This window comes from Hyperoodon ampullatus, assembly GCF_949752795.1.
Source record: "Hyperoodon ampullatus genome assembly, chromosome: 4".
Lineage (NCBI taxonomy): Eukaryota > Metazoa > Chordata > Mammalia > Artiodactyla > Ziphiidae > Hyperoodon > Hyperoodon ampullatus.
This window is the reverse complement of record NC_136917.1, coordinates 47,424,831-47,442,750: the sequence shown is the minus strand read 5'-3', so window position 1 is coordinate 47,442,750 and position 17,920 is coordinate 47,424,831.

Genomic DNA, 17,920 nt, shown 5'->3' with positions numbered 1-17,920 from the left:
CTGTATGTCTTCTTTGGAAAAATAAAGATGTGTATTTTTAATGGCTATTAATTTTTTGCCTTTAAATATCTAATTTTTAATTCTTAATAGAATCCTGGGTTTGCCACTTACTAGTTGTGTGGCATGGCCAAGTCACTTAACCTTTCTGTGCCTTATATTCCTCATCTGTAAAACGAGTATGATAGTAATACCAATGTCAGAGCATTGTTAGGAAGATTAAATGAATTAACATGTGTACAGCATTTAGAACAGCGCTCAGCATCTGGTAAGCACCAATAAGTTATTACTGTTGCTAATACATTTTTCTAAATGGCTAGCTAGTTTTTCCAACACCATATATCGAATAATCTATCTTTTCCTCATTTTATTTGAAAGGTTTCCCTCATATTAATCAAATTTCTCTGTAGGCTTGGATCTGTTTTTTTGTATTCTCCTTTTCCATTGGTTAGTCTTTTCTAATGCTAGTACCAAATTGTTTTAATTATGTAGTATATTTAATACCTGATAAGAAAGGGCCACTCACTTTACCTTTTTCATGATTTTATTCCCCCCCCCCATTAATCCTTCTAGATAACTTTAAGAATCTCCTAAGCCCCTCAACCCCCTACTGAAATCTAGTTGGGCATTTTTATTTAGAGTAAGTTAGATTGATAGATTATATTGGGCAAAATGGTCATATTTACAATCTGAGTTTTCTAAAGCATGCATTATGACTCTATTTATGGAAATCTTAATTTATGCCTTAATAGACTTTTTCTTCACATAGATATAGTACATTTTAAAAGTTTGTTTCTAGGTGCTTTTGTTTCCTGTTGTTATGTGTAGGATTTCTAATAACTCCCCTTTTATTTTTATTATTATTTTTGAATTGAAGTAATTCTGATTTATAACATTATATGTTTCATGTGTACAATGTTATAACATTATGTTTCATGTGTACAATATTAAATTTCTACTTCTCTATACACTACAGTATGCTCACCACCATAAGTTTAGTTTCCATCCATCACCATACAGTTGACGCCCTTTACCCATTTTGCCGTCCCCCATCCCTCCCCCTCTGGAAACTACTGCTCTGCTCTCTATATTTATGTGTTTGTTTTTGTCCAGTTTGGTTTGTTCATTTATTTTGTTTTTGTTTGTTTATTAGTTTTTAATATTCCACATATAAGTGAAATCATAGGGTATTTGTCTTTGACTTATTTCTTTTTAAAAAATTAATTAATTTTTGGCTGTGTTGGGTCTTCGTTGCTGTGTGCAGGCTTTCTCTAGTTGCAGCGAGCGGGGGTTACTCTTCATTGCGGTGCATGAGCTTCTCATTGCGGTGGCTTCTCTTGCTGCGGAGCACAGGGTCTAGGCACGTGGGTTTCAGTAGTTGTGGCACGTGGGCTCCGTAGTTGTGGCTTGTGGGCTCTGGAGTGCAGTTGTGGCTCATGGCCTTTGCTGCTCCACGGCATGTGGGATCTTCCTGGACCAGGGCTTGAACCCTGTCCCCTGCATCGGCAAGCAGATTCTTAACCACTGCGCCACCAGGGAAGTCCCTGTCTGACTTATTTCACTTAGCATAATACCCTCAAGTTCCATCCATATTGTCACAAATGGCAAGATTTTATCTTTTTTGGTGGCTTAGTAGTATTCCGTTGTATATATATATACCACTTATTCCTTATCCACTGTTTCCGTATCTTGGCTCTTGTAAATAGTAACACAGTGAACACAGGGGTTCATTTATCTTTTCAAATTGGTGTTTTTACGTTATTTGGATAAATGACCAGAAGTGGGATAGATGGACCATATGGTAGGTCTGTTCTTGGAGAATCTGAAGAATCTTGGAGAATTCTGAAGAATCTGCATACTGTTTTCCATAGTGGCTGCACCAATTTACATTCCCACCAATAGTGCACAAGAGTTCCCTTTTCTCTACTTCTTCACCAACACTTGTTATTTCTTGTCCTTTTGATAACAGTCATTCTTACCAGTGTGAGGTGATATCTCATTGTGGTTTCGATTTGTATTTTCCTTATAATCAGTGATGTTGAGCATCTTTCCATGTGCCTATTGGTCATTTGTATGTCTTCTTTGGAAAAATGTCTATTCAGCTTCTCTGCCTATTTTTTAAATGGGTTGTTTGGGTTTTGTTGTTGTTGTTGAGTTGTATGAGTTCTTTATATATTTTGGATATTAATCCCTTATTGAGTATATCATTTCCAAGTATTTTCTCCCATTTAGTTGGTTGTCTTTTCCTTTTATTGATTGTTTCCTTTGTTGTGCAAAAGCTTTTTAGTTTTATGTAGTCCCATTTACTTTTGCTTTTGTTTCTCTTGCCTGAAGAGACGTATCTAGAAAGATATTGCTAAGACTGATGTCAAGGAGTATACTGCCTATGTTTTCTTCTAGGAGTTTTACGGTTTCATGTCTTATATTCAAGTCTTTAATGCACTTTGAGTTGATTTTTGGGTATGGTGTAAGATAATGGTCTAGTTTCATTTCTTCGCATGTGACTATTTATTGAACACTATTTATTGAAGAGATTATCCTTTTTCTATTGTATGTTTTTTGCTCCTTTGCTGTAAATTAATTGTGCATGTGTGAGTTTATTTCTAGGCTCTCAATTCTGTTTCATTGATCTATGTATCTGTTTTTCTGCCAATACCATGCCGTTTTGATTACTATAGCTTTGTCATACAGTTTGAAATTAGAGAGTGTGATACCTCCAGGTTTGTTCTTTTTTTTCAGGATTGCTTTGGCTATTCAGAGTGTTTTGTGGTTCCATATAAATTTTAGAATTTTTTCCTTTTCTGTGAAAAATGTTGAAATTTTTATAGAGATTGCATTGAATATGTAGATTGCTTTAGGTAATATGGACATTTTAACAATGTTAATTCTTCCAATCTATGAGCATGGAATATTTTCCATTTATTTGTATTTTCAATTTCTTTTAATAATGTGTGATAGTTTTCAATGTACAGGTCTTTCACCTCCTTGGTTAAACTTATTCCTAGGTATTTTATTCTTTTTGTTGAGATTGAAAATGGGATTGTTTTCTTAATTTTGCTTTCTGTTAGCTCTTTGTTAGTGTATACAAATGCAACAGATTTTTGTATATTGGTTTTGTATCCTGCAACTTTACTGTATTTACTATTTCTAATAGTTTTTGGTTGAGCCTTTAGGTTTTCTATATATAAAATCATGTCATCTGCTGGGCTTCCCTGGTGGCACAGTGGTTAAGAATCCGCCTGCCAATGCAGGGGACACAGGTTCGAGACCCAGTCCGGGAAGATTCCACATGCCACAGAGCAACTAAGCCCATGCTCCACAACTACTGAGCCTGCACTCTAGAGCCTGCAAGCCACAAGTACTGAGCCCGCATGCCGCAACTACTGAAGCCTGCACGCCTAGAGCCCATGTTCCGCAATGAGAAGCCACCGCAATGAGAAGCCTGCGCACCTCAACGAGAGTAGCCCCCACTAGCTGCAACTAGAGGAAGCCCATGCACAGCAACGAAGATCCAACACAGCCAAAAATAAATTATATAAAAAAAAAATCATGGCATCTGCAAATAGTGACAGTTTTACTTCTTCCTTTCCAATTTCGGTGCCTTATTTTTTTTCTTGCCTAGTTGCTCTGGTTAGGACTTCCAATCCTCTGTTGAATAAGAGTGGTGAGAGTGGGAACCCTTGTCTTGTTCCTGATCTTAGAGGGATAGCTTTCAGGTTTTTACCATTGAGTATGATGTTAGCTGTGGGGTTGTCATATATGGCTTTTATTATGTTTAGGTACGTCTCTTCTCTATCCACCTTAATTGAGAATTTTTATCATAAGTAGGTGTAGTCTTGTCAAATGCTTTTTCTGCATCTATTGAGATGATCATATGGTTTTTATCCTCTATTTTGTTTATGTGGCGTAGCATGTTGATTGATTTGCAGGCATTGAGCCATCCTTGCATCCCTGGAATAAATCCCACTTGATTATGGTGTATAATCCTTTTGATATATAGTTATTATGTGTCTTGGAGAAGGTCTTTTTGCATTGAGGTAATTAGGTTTTCTCTTAACTTCGTGGACTTGTATATCCAATTCCTTCCCCATGTTTGGGAAGTTCCAGCTATTATTATTACTTTTTTTGTGTGTGCGGTACGCGGGCCTCTCACTGTTGTGGCCTCTCCCGTTGCAGAGCACAGGCTCCGGACGCGCAGCCTCAGTGGCCATGGCTCACGGGCCCAGCCGCTCCGTGGCATGTGGGATCTTCCCGGACTGGGGCATAAACCCGTGTCCCCTGCATCAGCAGGCGGACTCTCAACCACTGAGCCACCAGGGAAGCCGCTATTATTTCTTTAATAAACTCTCTGCTCCCTTCTCCTCCTGAGACACCCGTTATCCTAATATTACCTTCCCTAAAAGCATCGGAGAGCTCTCATAGAATTTCCTCATTTTAGATATCTTATTTCTCTTTCTTCTTCTACTGGTATCATTACTAGATTTCTATCTTTGAGCTCTCTGACATTCTCTTCCATAAGGTCTGCTCTATTTCCAGTGCTTTCTAATGCATTTTTCATCCCATTTACTGAGTTCCTCAGCTCCAGAGTTTCTGTTTTGTTCTTTTTCAGAGCTTCAATCTCTTTGGTAAAGTATTCCTTCTGTTCATTAATTTTATTCCTGAGTTCATTTAACTACCTTTCCGTGTTTTCTTGTAGCTCGTTGAGTTTCTTCATGACAGCTATTTTGAACTCTCTATCAGTTAGATTGCAATATTCCATCACTTGTCTATGAAGAACTGTCTCTCTCTCTCTTTTTTGGTGGTATAATGTTACCATGGTTCTTCATGGATCTCCATGAATTGTCCCTCTATAGGCACATTTGAAGCTAATGACAGGTTAGAAGTTAGAGTCCTTTCTTTTGTTTTCAGGTAGGTGGCGCCAGAACACAAGGTTTTGGTTTCTCTTACCTGAGCTGCCCCTGGTTATATTTGAGAGTTGGCACTTTCCAGCCTCTGCTGTCTCTGTAAGAGGTGTGGCTCCGTGCCTTTGTTATTGCTTCTTGTGCCTCTGGCGTCCTTGCTGCATCGCTTCTGCCAGAGCCACTGTTGTCACCCGGATGGTTGGCTCTTCCCTAGCATCTGTGATCCTGAGTTGCAGGCTCTGCTGCCGTGGTGGGAGGGGAACGGTGCGGGGATGGTGAGCTGGGGTCCTGCAGGTGCCTCTACTGGGTCTGGTGTTGTAAGGTTTGCAGATGAAGGGGACAGGCTGGGGTCACGTGTGCCTCAGTGGCTCGAGGGACAGGGTCCCAGGCCCCACTGCTACTGCTGCCCAGTTACCTGTGGCCTCAGGCACCGGTGTGGTCAGGAGGCCGGAGTTGTGTGCTCCACCTCCCCTTCTGCTCTTGGGTTCTCTGAAGCTGCAGCTTAGCTGCCACGGTCAAAGGGCTGGGATTGCAGGCACCAACTCTGCTGGTCCCTCAGTTCTGCCTCCTTTATGTGTTTCAGTCTACCCACCTTTAGGTATACAGATGTTTAGAATTCTCTAGTGTCCTGGTGTGTTGGACAGAGGTGCCTTTGTTGAGTTGTGGTTGTTTGACGGATTGTAGATTGAAGGGGGAGAGAGAGAGGTAGCTCTTCACTCCATGTTGCTGATATCATTCCACTCATTTTGTTTTTTTGATGACAGTTAGTATGTAGGAAAGATAATGATTTTGCAGATTAGTTTTAAATTAATTAATTAATTAATCTTTGGCTGTGTTGGGTCTTCGTTGCTGCATGCGGGCTTCCTCTAGTTGCGGCGAGCGAGGGCTACTCTTCATTGTGGTGCACGGGCTTCTCATTGTGGTGGCTTCTCTTATTGCGGAGCACAGGCTCTAGGTGTGTGGGCTTCAGTAGTTGTGGCATGTGGGCTCAGCAGTTGTGGCTCACGGGCTCTAGAGCGCAGGCTCAGTAGTTGTGGTGCATGGGCTTAGTTGCTCCGCGGCATGTGGGATCTTCCCGGACCAGGGCTTGAACCAGTGTCCCCTGCGTTGGCAGGTGGATTCTTAACCATTGCGCCACCAGGGAAGTCCCAAAGATGCTTGTATTTATGTTTATTGGTCATGGTTTTTCTGTGTGCTTTGTTAGATTTTGGTATCAGAATCAGAATATCTTTGTATAAAAAGTAGGGAAGACTTTCTTCTCTCTCTAGGCCTGAAAAGAGTTTAAATAGCATCAGGCAGACTTGAAGGGTGGCAAGGAAATCCTGCTTTGCTCCTGATTCACCATACAGTCTCCAGAAACCCCCTCCTCAGTTCACAGCTGATTTATTACTCATAAAGAGAGGCTGTGGGGTTTCTAATTTTGTAAAACGTGTAATCCACTGAACACATTTTTCCCATTTTTACTTTGACCACCATCATTCAAAGGTCTCTCCTGGGCTCTCTACAAAGCAGTGAGGAGTGTTGGTGTGGAAAGCCTTCAGTCCTGAACCCATTTGTCACTACAGGTTTGATTGTCAGCAAGTTACTCAATATCTCTAAGCCTATTTCCTTATCTGAAAATGAGCACAATGACACTACATACCTCACGGTTTCACTGTAAGGATTAATTGAGATAATCACATGCAAAACACTTAAAAAGTGCTGAGGGATGGAATGATTTTCTCTGCTCCTTGATTCAAAAGCAAGCTCCCAAAGTTAAAGAATCAGTAGGGGGTAGGGAGGGGGAAGGCTCTGTGTGTGTGTGTAAAAACCCAGTATCGAACAATTAAAATATTTTAATACCCCTAACACTCACACAATTCTAATAGCTGGTATCTTTAGTGTTGCTGACAATTACTAATAAGTCTCCCCAGATTGCTTTTATTGCTTATATCCACGTTGCTAAATTTATTTTTTTCTTTCCAAGATTTAACTTTAGCCAGACTGGTCTAAATGATAAAATTAACCTGATCATCTTACACAGTAGGGACTTGTCCTTGGAGAATGAGAGTGACCATTATTTATTTATTTATTTATTTTTAAATTTTATTATTATTATTTTTTTTGCGGTACGCGGGCCTCTCACTGTTGTGGCCTCTCCTGTTGCGGAGCACAGGCTCCGGACGCACAGGCTCAGCGGCCATGGCTCACGGGCCCAGCTGCTCTGCAGCATGTGGGATCCTCCCGGACCGGGGCACGAACCCGTGTCCCCCGCACCTGCAGGCGGGCTCTCAACCACTGCGCCACCAGGGAAGCCCGAGAGTGACCATTTTTTAATAACAGAGAAAACAATCTTAAACTTAGCAAGGTGGGGGGGGGGGTGACAGTTGAGCCAGGTGGAGGATACAGGTTCAGAGAGAGGAAGACCGCTTTGCCAAGGCTCTGAACCAATCAGTGGAAGTCCTTTGGGTCTTTACATTTCTGATGTAGAAATGATGACCCAGCTCTCTGGCCAGGTAGGCTGTGGACCACTGCAGAGGCTATGAGTGTTCCATCTCCCAGCAGGTACTCTGCAGACTATGGGATCTGGCTGTGGAGCTTGTGTTCATGAAGTACCTTCTGGAATCCAGCAGGTAGAAAGTAACACACAAAAACAGGAGACCAGGACTTGGGAATTGGGGCAGACACGCCCCTTACCCCTCCGTAACTTCCCTAGGCTGCAAAGGGAGGATGATGGATAAAAATAAGCAGGAAAGGGCTTTTTAAAATGGTATCTTAAAACTGAGGCTGAAACAAGCATGAGTCACTTTCCAACACCATAGAGAGTGTAATAAGAATCATCCTTACCCCCCCCACTGAACTACAGATCTGCCTACAACGTCTCATTTATCTATATACCTTTCCCCAATTTTAGTGATTTTAGGGAGGAGGGAGGGAGCTGTCACCACCAAGAAGGGTGAAGTGCTTTGTTGGGTTGAGGGGCCCCTGGCTGTCAGCCAAGGTCAGACATGACAAAAGGCACGGGAATGTCAAGGCAGGATTGAGTGGAAGAAGGGTCAGATTCAGTGTTGGGAGACCCAAGTTCTACTCAAAATCCAGCTCTAATGGTGCCACTGGTGGAAAGTCAGGTGGAAAGACATGCTCAGTACTCCAGAGCAGTTAGTGTCCCCCTGCCCTCAAAAGGACCTATGATGGTATTAACTTAGTTGATGACCTGTCATTATTCCCCAGTGGAGAGCAGACTAGCTGGAGGACGGAGATTCTTTTCTCACTCATTAGTGTATCCCCTTTAGAGCAATGTATCAGTTAGCTTTTGCTGCATAAAAACTTCCACATCTTATGGCTTAAAACTAAAAACATTTATTATTTCTCATAATTCTGTGGATCATCTGAGCAATATTTATGGTCCGGGACAGTTTGACTGGGGCTGTATATAGTCTAGGATACTTCACTCACGTGTCTGGAAGTCGGCAGGCTGGCTGTTCTGAGAGATGGGGCTCAACTGGGATGATTCATTTCTGCTCCACACGGTCTCTCCTCCAGCAGGCTAGCCCCGGCTTCTTCACTTGGTGCTCATATCTACACAGAGCATCACGATGAAAGTTCCAATGCATTAGCCATCACGAAACCTCTGCTTGCGTCACATTTACTAATGTGCCATTGGCCAAAGCAAGTTACAAGGCCAAGACAAGATTCAAGGGGTAGAGATATAGATTTCACTTCTTGATGGGAGCTGCAACGTCACATTGTCAAGAGGAATTTGTCGCCATTTTTGCAAACTATTACAAGAACTTTGAACTACGCTTGGTGTGTGGTAGGTAAGAAAGAACGCTTGTTGCAAGAATCAAGAGGTTAAAGAAAAAAAGAATCAAGAGATAAATGAGGGCTTCCCTGGTGGCGCAGAGGTTGGGAGTCCACCTGTTGATGCAGGGGACGCGGGTTTGTGCCCCGGTCTGGGAAGATCCCACATGCCGTGGGGCAGCTGGGCCCGTGAGCCATGGCCGCTGAGCCTGCACGTCCAGAGCCTGTGCTCCGCAACGGGAGAGACCACAACAGTGAGAGGCCCATGTGCCGCAAAAAAAAAGAAAAAAAACAAAAAAGAGAGAGATAAATAATGAAATAATCATTGTCCATCCCCACCCTACCCCCCACCCCCCGCCACTAGCACATCCATTTCTGTGACGACTGTCCTTTGTTGAGACCTTTGAACTGGGCCAAAACTTTATCCAGTTGTTTAGAAAGTTTATTGCCCTTGACTTAAATATGGTGGTTCCTTTCTGTCTAAGAGTTGCAGGTCACCATGGACCTGTGGATCCTATCCATCTTGACGCTGGAGCTCTGCACACCTTGCTGGATTATGGATTATGTCCCCACTCTTAATCTTTGCTCTTTAAACAGATCTGGAAAAGAGGACACCGTTTGTCTACCAAACCACCATCAGCCTTAGCTGGCTGCACCTCCTTCTGTCAGGTGCTGCCTCTTGGATGCCCCCTGGTGGCTTTATGGACTTTATGTTACTTCCTATTTTTGGCCACAGGATCTATATAATGAGGAGATTGGAGGGTATGTTCTGAAAGACACTGTTCCATTTGAAATATCCACGTGGGGTGGACATTTCTTCAATGAAGGACTTGTGGCCCCAGCTGCTGGGGGTGCTTCCCACAGAAAGCCTTCAGCTGGCAGTGAGTTTGGAAACTGCCTGGGTTCCTCACCCGAGGTGCATGGCAAGAACTGATTGATGTGGAGTGTGAAGGTCAGGCCATCGTAGCCCAACCCAGACCCTCTCTGAAGGGTCATTCCAGTCCAAGAGCTCAGCTTTGCGCTTCCCTGGTGGCGCAGCGGTTGGGAGTCCGCCTGCCGATGCAGGGGACACGGGTTCGTGCCCCGGTCTGGGAGGATCCCACATGCCGCGGAGCGGCTGGGCCCGTGAGCCATGGCCGCTGAGCCTGCGCGTCCGGAGCCTGTGCTCCGCAACGGGAGAGGACACAACAGTGAGAGGCCCGCGTACCGCAAAACAAACAAACAAACAAACAAAAAACTAGCCTCCTTTACAAGAATATACAATGGGAAAAAGACAGTCTCTTCAGCAAGTGGTGTTGGGAAAGTTGGACAGCCGCATGTAAATCAGTGAAGTTAGAACACACCCTCTCACCATATACAAAAATGAACTCAAAATGGCTTAAAGACTTAAATATAAGACATGACACCATAAAACTCCTAGAAGAGAACATAGGCAAAACATTCTCTGACATAAATCATACCAATGCTTTCTTAGGTCAGTCTCCCAAGGCAATAGAAATAAAAGCAAAAATAAACAAATGGGACCTGATCAAACTTACAAGCTTTTGCATGGCAAAGAAAACCATCAACAAAACAAAAAGACAACCTGTGGAATAGGAGAACATGTTTGCAAATGATACAACTGACAAGAGCTTAATTTCCAAAATATACAAATGGCTCATACAACTCAACAATAGAAAACATAGAAAAAACTAATGCTAAGTCTGGCCCTAACTGTACTCAGGGTTCCAGGACAGGTGGCCTGACCTTAACTTGGGGGTTTTCTGGGGATAAGTGATAAAGAACATTTCCTTCCTCTGCTGCCTTGTGGGCTCTTGAGGAGAAAGCTCCCCATGAAATGGATAAAGTTGTGACAGAAAATTCACAGGATGCCAGAACCAGACTTAGGCCTGCCCACAAACTGAGGGAGAAATCTCTGTTATAAGTGCTACCCACACTGTGCTTGATAACCATTGTCTCCTTTAACCCTCTCAACAACTCTAAGCAATAGGACTTATTCTCACCATTTTATCTATGGCTCAGAGGTGGGGAGAGCTTGCCCAAGGTCACACAGCTAACATGGAAGTCACAAAAGCAGGATGGGAATGAGTGTGTTTTTCTGTGATCTTAACTACAGGTTGTCCAGCATCCTAGAAGCCACCTAGTTCAACATTCTCTCCCCTCCCATAAAATGCTTGAAGGTTTCCTCTTCCTTGTGTGTTACAATCTTTCCAACAGACAGTGGAAAATAGGTATTAGATGGAAATTAGCACATTTTGACTAACAATTTTATATTTAGAAGTTTACCTATAGGATATAATAGGGAGTTTTCAAACATGTATGTAAACTCAAGGGTACTCATTACAGCCTTAGTTATACTTGTAAAATTATAAGCAAGCTATTTGTCAAGTCATAATGCTAGGGAAATTAATGATGATACATTTATCCAATTGAATGGTATTCAGTTATACATGGTACTATATACTGAAATTAATTGATATGAAAATTCAGGTTTTTCAAAAATTAATTTGTCCATCAGTTACTGAGTATCAACTATGTTTGAGACATTAATATTGTATTTCATTGTATTTCATTCATATAAAATGATATATGTATGTGCTTGTTTGGGTACAATAAACCAATTTAATAGGAAAAATGTTCAAAAAAAAAGACTGGCCCCTGGGACTTCCCTGGCAGTCCAGTGGTTAGAACTCTGTGCTTCCACCGCAGGGGCAATGGGTTCGATCCCTGGGGTTGGGAACTAAGATCACGCAAGCCTTGCAGTGCAGCCCCTTAAACCTTTTTTTTTTTTTTTTTTAACATCTTTACTGGAGTATAATTGCTTTACATTGTTGTGTTAGTTGCTGCTGTATAACAAAGTGAATCAACTATAAGTATACATATATCCCCGTATCTCCTCCCTCTTCAGTCTGCCTCCCACCCTCCCTATCCCACCTCTCTAGGTGGACACGAAGCCCCAAGCTGAGCTCCCTGGGCTATCTGGCTGCTTCCCACTAGCTATCAATTTTACATTTGGTAGTGTATATATGTCAGTGTTACTCTCTCACTTCGTCCCAGCTTACCCTTCCCCCTCCCCGTGTCCTCAAGTCCATTTTCTATGTCTCCATCTTCATTCCTGTCCTGCCCCTAGGTTCTTCAGAACCATTTTTTTTTTAAGATTCCATATATATGTGTTAGCATACGGTGTTTTTCTCCTTCTGACTTACTTCACTCTGTATGAAAGACTCTAGGTCCATCCACCTCACTACAAATAACTCAATTTCGTTTCTTTTTATGGTTGAGTAATATTCCATTGTATATATGTGCCACATCTTCTTTATCCATTCATCTGTCGATGGACACTTAGGTTGCTTCCATGTCCTGGCTATTGTAAATAGTGCGGCCCCTTAAATCTTTAAGGACAGATGACAGTTTATCTTCTTAAAAGACCTTTGTCAATAACACAGACTTCTTTAGAAATACCTTCTAAGATTCAACCATACTCATGCTCCAAAAAAAAAAAAAAAAAGCCCCTTCCCTCCTGTGACATTTAAGAGGCTGATAAAGTGAATGCCTCTTTTGTTCATTCACTCGTTTTGCAAACCTTCACTAAGCCCCTGGTGCCCAGGCTCGGTGTCAGGCTTGGGAAGATACAGAGTTGAATGAGGCCTGGTCATTGTCCTCAGGTTGCTCACAGTCTGGGCAGCTCGGCTGATCCAGGCTAGAATTAGCTAACTTTTTTACTGAGCAATTACCATGTGCCAGGTAACAATTACCACGTGTTAAGTGCTTTGCATGGATTACCTCAACTGATCCTTAACAATAATCATCTGAGGTAAATACTATTATCCCCATTATACGGATGAGAAATTTGAAGCTAAGACAGGTTCAGTAACTTGTCCCATGCTACGTACACAGCTAGTAAGTTGTAGCACTGGGATTTTAACTCAGGTCTATCTGACTCCAAAACCAGTGCTCACTTCCACAATGTTCTACTGACCAGGTCAATGTCAAACCTGGGATTCTTTGATTCTGCTGGCAAGGGCTTGATCTGCATTCTTCAGTGGAGGTGGATAATGCTTTATAGGTGTCCTCACTGGCAATGTCCTTTCTCCAAGGACTAACTCAGATGTCACCTCTAACACAAGCCTTCCCCGTTTTCTCCATCTGGAAAGAACACCTTCCTCTTCTAAACCCTTATAGAACACTGACTTCACCCAAGTCATTCTGTTATTTCAGTTTTGTGTGCACATCTCTTCCTCCCTGGGCTGCGAGAGCCTTAGAGGCAGGGACGTGAATGATGTCACGTGCTCACTGCTGTAGCCCCACGATGCCCAGGTGCTCAGTAATGTTGAGTAAATGGACCCCTAAAGAGTTATGCTTAGGATTTAAAAATTATCTTTAAGGAGCATTATTTTTTGCCACCAACACAACTTCTCTAAACCTCACTTTGCCTGTCTGTCAAGATTTAGCTCCTGGAGTTACTGGAAAGAAGAAGGAAAAAGTTCCCATAAAAGTCTCCAGGTGCAAGATCTCAGGCCCAGGAGCTCCTGTCAGGGAGGTAAGGAAACTTATGAGATCCCGCTGACCTCCTCCAGGCAGGAGGAGACCTGGTGGAGATGCTGCTAGACTCTTCCTGGGGGCCACTGGAGCATTCCTTGGGCTGCACCATCCAGGGCCTGGCAGCTGAAGGAGGTGCCTCCCGCCCAAGGCAGGCAGACACCTCACTCTGGCGCTCAAGCACCGTGTGGGTGAGGGGCTGGGAGTGGTCATGGCTTTGGCAGGGGTTAAGCAAGCACAGGTTTGGCATGCAGGGGCTGCAAGGCCAGCTCTCAGCTGCTTGAGCCATAGAAGGCTCAGGAGCTTAAATACCGCACTTCCTACCTCGCCTGTTGTGATGCAGGCTCTGCTCCTTGGGAAGAACAAATGGCCAAAAGCATGAATGGATGGATAGATGGGCTTCTCCCACCCTCAACACAGAGACGCCTCACAGTTGCTCTACGAGTCTGTTCTTTCACGTCCTGCTTCTGGCCACAAATACTGATGAAGTATTCCCATGCTGGCCACTCCGCTGGGTGCTGGGGACCCACCCGGGCCAGGGTGCAGTCCCTGCCTTCCATGAGCTTAGCTGGAAATCATGAATATCAATCAGGGTTTCCCATAAATAAAACTAAAAAAATTTCAACTGTGATAAGCGCTCTGAAGGAAAATTTAGCAAGGCTGAGTGTAACAAAAGCAGTTACTCTTATAAAGGGGATCAGGAAGGTTTTCCTGAGGAAGAGGGAAGTCCCCTGCACAGCCATGTTCTCTTCGCCTTGCTGCTCTAACAACATGTGGCTTCCCCCTGGGGTCACTGCTTCCTCTGCAGGCCTCTAAGAGAGGGCTGCTTTCCTCTCTCCTCTCTAAGACAGCTCCCTTGGAACACATGGCAGCAGTCCGCAGCACCTCTACTTGTTGCGGCATGCACAGCCCTCAGGGCCGCCCCCTCTTCCACTTAACACCCTCTTTCTTTCTCCCTTTCTTGCCCTCTCTCTCTCCCTCCACCATTTCCCTATGGTCATTCTTGATTAGTTCAACCACATAAAGGAATCACTTGTACTCCAGCCTCTTAGGTCCTTGACCACCTTTTCTTCCAGTCTGTCCTCCACACACCGACTCCCACCATCATACCCCAGACCCTGTCATTATCAAAACCTGCACCACTAGTTTAAAAAAAGTTTTATTGAAGTATGGTTGATTTACAGTGTTGTGTTCCTACACCACTTTCAAAGTCTCTACTTCAAGCATCCCATTCTCTGGGTGCCTCACCAACACCTACTGGTCCATCTCACATCCACTAATTTGCAGACCCTACCAGGTCTTTGACCACATCAGGTCCTCCAGTCCACTGATGCTGCTCTGAGACCCATCCACTGCTCTTCGCCCCCTCATAGCTTCATTCCCCTTTTTACCCAGTGACTGGTCAGTTGTGGAGTCTCCCTGCCATACACTCTCATCCCTCTTGTCCCTCTCCTTGTATTGTATCCACCTTCCAAAGCCACAATGCTGACTGGATGCACCTTTGCCTCTACTTTGAGACTACACCTAAGTAGCTGAATGTGGCTAGAGAACAAAAGCCGGATTTGCCAACCCGTCACATTTTAAATTTATGAAAACCTCAGGTGGGTCCTAGCACCGCAGGGAAAATGTACTCTTTGTCTTATTTATGTTGTTCTTCCACTCTTTAAGAGGACTATTTCCTACCTCTTCTCTCTATTCAAACCTCCATTACTCTCCCCTTTTCACTGTCAGCGGATGGCATTGTTCTCATTTCATTGAGAAAACAGAAGCAATCAAAAGAGAAGTTCCTTATCCTCCAGCCACTAAATCTATCCACTGACCTGTGTCTGAATCCATATACTAGGCTTTTTCTCCCATGAAAGTGGCTGAGCCATCCTCATCCTAAGTCCCTTTATCTTGAGCACTGGATCTCATCCCCTTTCCTTCACCTACTCAAGAGCCTTCCTCCTGCAATGATCCTTCCCTCTCTCTTGCATCATCAGCCCTTCCCTTTCTACTGCATCATTCCCATGAACATATAAACATACCATAGCACCTTTAATCTCTCATCTCTCTGCTCCCTTTCATAGCAAAACTCCTTAAAAGAGTTGTCTCTATTCACTCTCTCCAATTTCTCATTTTCCATTCTCTTGAATCTACCTCAGCTGACTTTCATCCTTATTATTTAACTGAAACTGCTCTTGCCAGTGGCAACGATGGTTCCTGTCGCCAAATCCAATGGCTAAAACTTAGCCCTCTTCTCACTTGTCTTGACAGGAGTAGACATTTCAGTCCCCACCCCCCTTTTCTTTTGGCCATGCCACACGTCATGTGGGATCTCAGTTCCCCAACCAGGGATCAGGGATCAAACCTACGCACCCTGCAGTGGAAGCGCAGAGTCTTAACCCCTGGACCACCAGGGAAGTCCTCAGTCCTTTTTACACTCACTATTTTCACCGCTGTGGTGATAGACTCTAAGATTCCACCTCCTTTGATATTTATGGTATTCATGCCCTTGTTTATCTCCTCCTCTTGTATGTGGGTGGGACCTATGCTTGCTTCTAACCAATAGATTGTGGCAAAGATGATGTAATGTCACTTTCATGATTACATCGTCATATAAGGTCTTGTTTTACTAGCAGACTCTAGACACTTCAAAGTTAGTTGGCTTTAAAGAAGTAAGTGGTCATGTTAGGAGGCCCATATGGTTAGGAGCTGAGGGCCAGAAAGAAGCTGACAGCCAGCAAGAAGCTGGGGCCCTCAGTCCTACAACAGCAAAGGAATTAGTTGTGCCAGAAACCTGAGCGAGCTTGGAGGAATATTATTTTCCAGTTGTGCCTCCAGATGAGACTATAGCTCAGCCAACACGTAGTTGCAGCCTGTGAGCCCCTATAAGCTTAGGACCCAGTTAAGCCATGCCTGAACTTCTGACACAGAGAAACTGTGAGAAAATAAATGTATGTCACTTTAAGCCACTAAGTTTGTGGTAATTTATTACACAGCAATAGGAAACTAATATAACCACTCATCTTCTTTTATATGGTTATGTTTTTTCCATAGTGGCATCTTATGCTGTATTTTTAAAAACTCAGACACAAGTTATTTGCATATTAAACAGGTACCATTCTGTACCTTCATATGGCAAATCGTGACCATGGAACCCTAGGGTCTAAGTGAGGGGTCAGAAGAGAATCCAAAGGTTCTCACACTTCTTACCAAGTGTGACCCTGACCAAACACCTTTGTCTCTCTGAGGTTCAATTTCCCATATATAAAATGTATGGGAGATTTCCCTGGCAGTCCAGTGGTTAGGACTTGCACTGCCGTGGCCTGGGGTTCAATCCCTGGTCAGGGAACTAAGATCCTGCAAGCCAAGTGGTGTGGCTAAGAAAAAAAGAAAGAAAAAGAAAAAAAAATGAATGGGCTGCAGCAGACCATCTCAAAGAAACTGTAAAGTGTAATATATAATGATTCTGTGGCTGACTGAGGGCCTATCCAGTCTTCTTTGGAGGGAGGGATGTTGCTGAAGCAGGGAAAAGAAGGACTCACAGAGCTGAAAGATTTGAGAGATGAATTTCTTCCCCTATTAATTTCATCGGTGAGAAACTGAAGCCCGGAAGAAAGGGACTTGCTAGTACATGGCAGAGCTAGCCTCAGCCCTTTCCTTTGGGCTCCTACATCAGTGTTTTTTTGGCAACAGGAGGCACTTCTCTCTTCTAAGCTCTCCCAGGTCCTTTGTTACCGTTGTGAGGTAAACCCAAGGTCTGCCTGCCTTACAGGGGCTTAGTGGGTTTGCTCCCGATCTCTTAGAGGGCTTGGTCCCAATCCTAGGAATATTCCTCACCCAATGCTGCCTTTTCCTGCCTTATTTCAGGAGGACCTACCAGTTGGCGCTGTCTTATGCCGAGACTGAGATCAAGGAAGCTGTTGGCTGAGTAAGAGATTAGGGGAGGATCTGTGGGTACGATGGAAGCTGTAAGTTGGTTTCAGGTAGATTGGAAGCTAGTGCTTTGGAGAACCTGAGCCCAGTAAGCTCTCGGAGGCTTCCTGCCACACACTCTTACTTAAAAAATTAATATTCACGGGGCTTCCCGGGTGGCACAGTGGTTAAGAATCCGCCTGCCAGTGCAGGGGACACGGGTTTGAGCCCTGGTCCAGGAAGACCCCACATGCCGCGGAGCAGCTAAGCCCGTGCGCCACAACTACTGAGCCTGCGCTCTAGAGTCCGCGTGCCTAGAGCCCGTGCTCCGCCAACAAGAGAACCCACCACAGGGAGAAGTCTGTGCACCGCAACACAGAGTAGCCCCCGCTCACAACTAGAGAAAGCCTGTGCACAGCAACAAAGACCCAACGCAGCCAAAAAAAAAAAAAAAAAAAATTAATATGCACATTTTAAAAAAGACATCCATAGTTAAATCCTTAATTTTTTTAATCAAAGGATTTATAATTAAAGCTAGAGTCTCCTTATCTGACCCTCTCCATTCCTCTTTCTGGGGCTAAACTTTTTTTTAAAATTGGTTTTTTGTTTTAGTTCTTCAGTTCTCCATCTCTTTGTATAATACACTTTAATGATATTTCTCAACTAATCAACATGTTGTTAGATGAAAATATGTACCTGTCAATCTCCCCCACTCCTCCTGTCAATATAATTATTTCACTTTCAGTTCTTTTTTACTTATCTTTGTACTTTTAAAAATTATATAAGCATAAAGATAAACTTCTTAT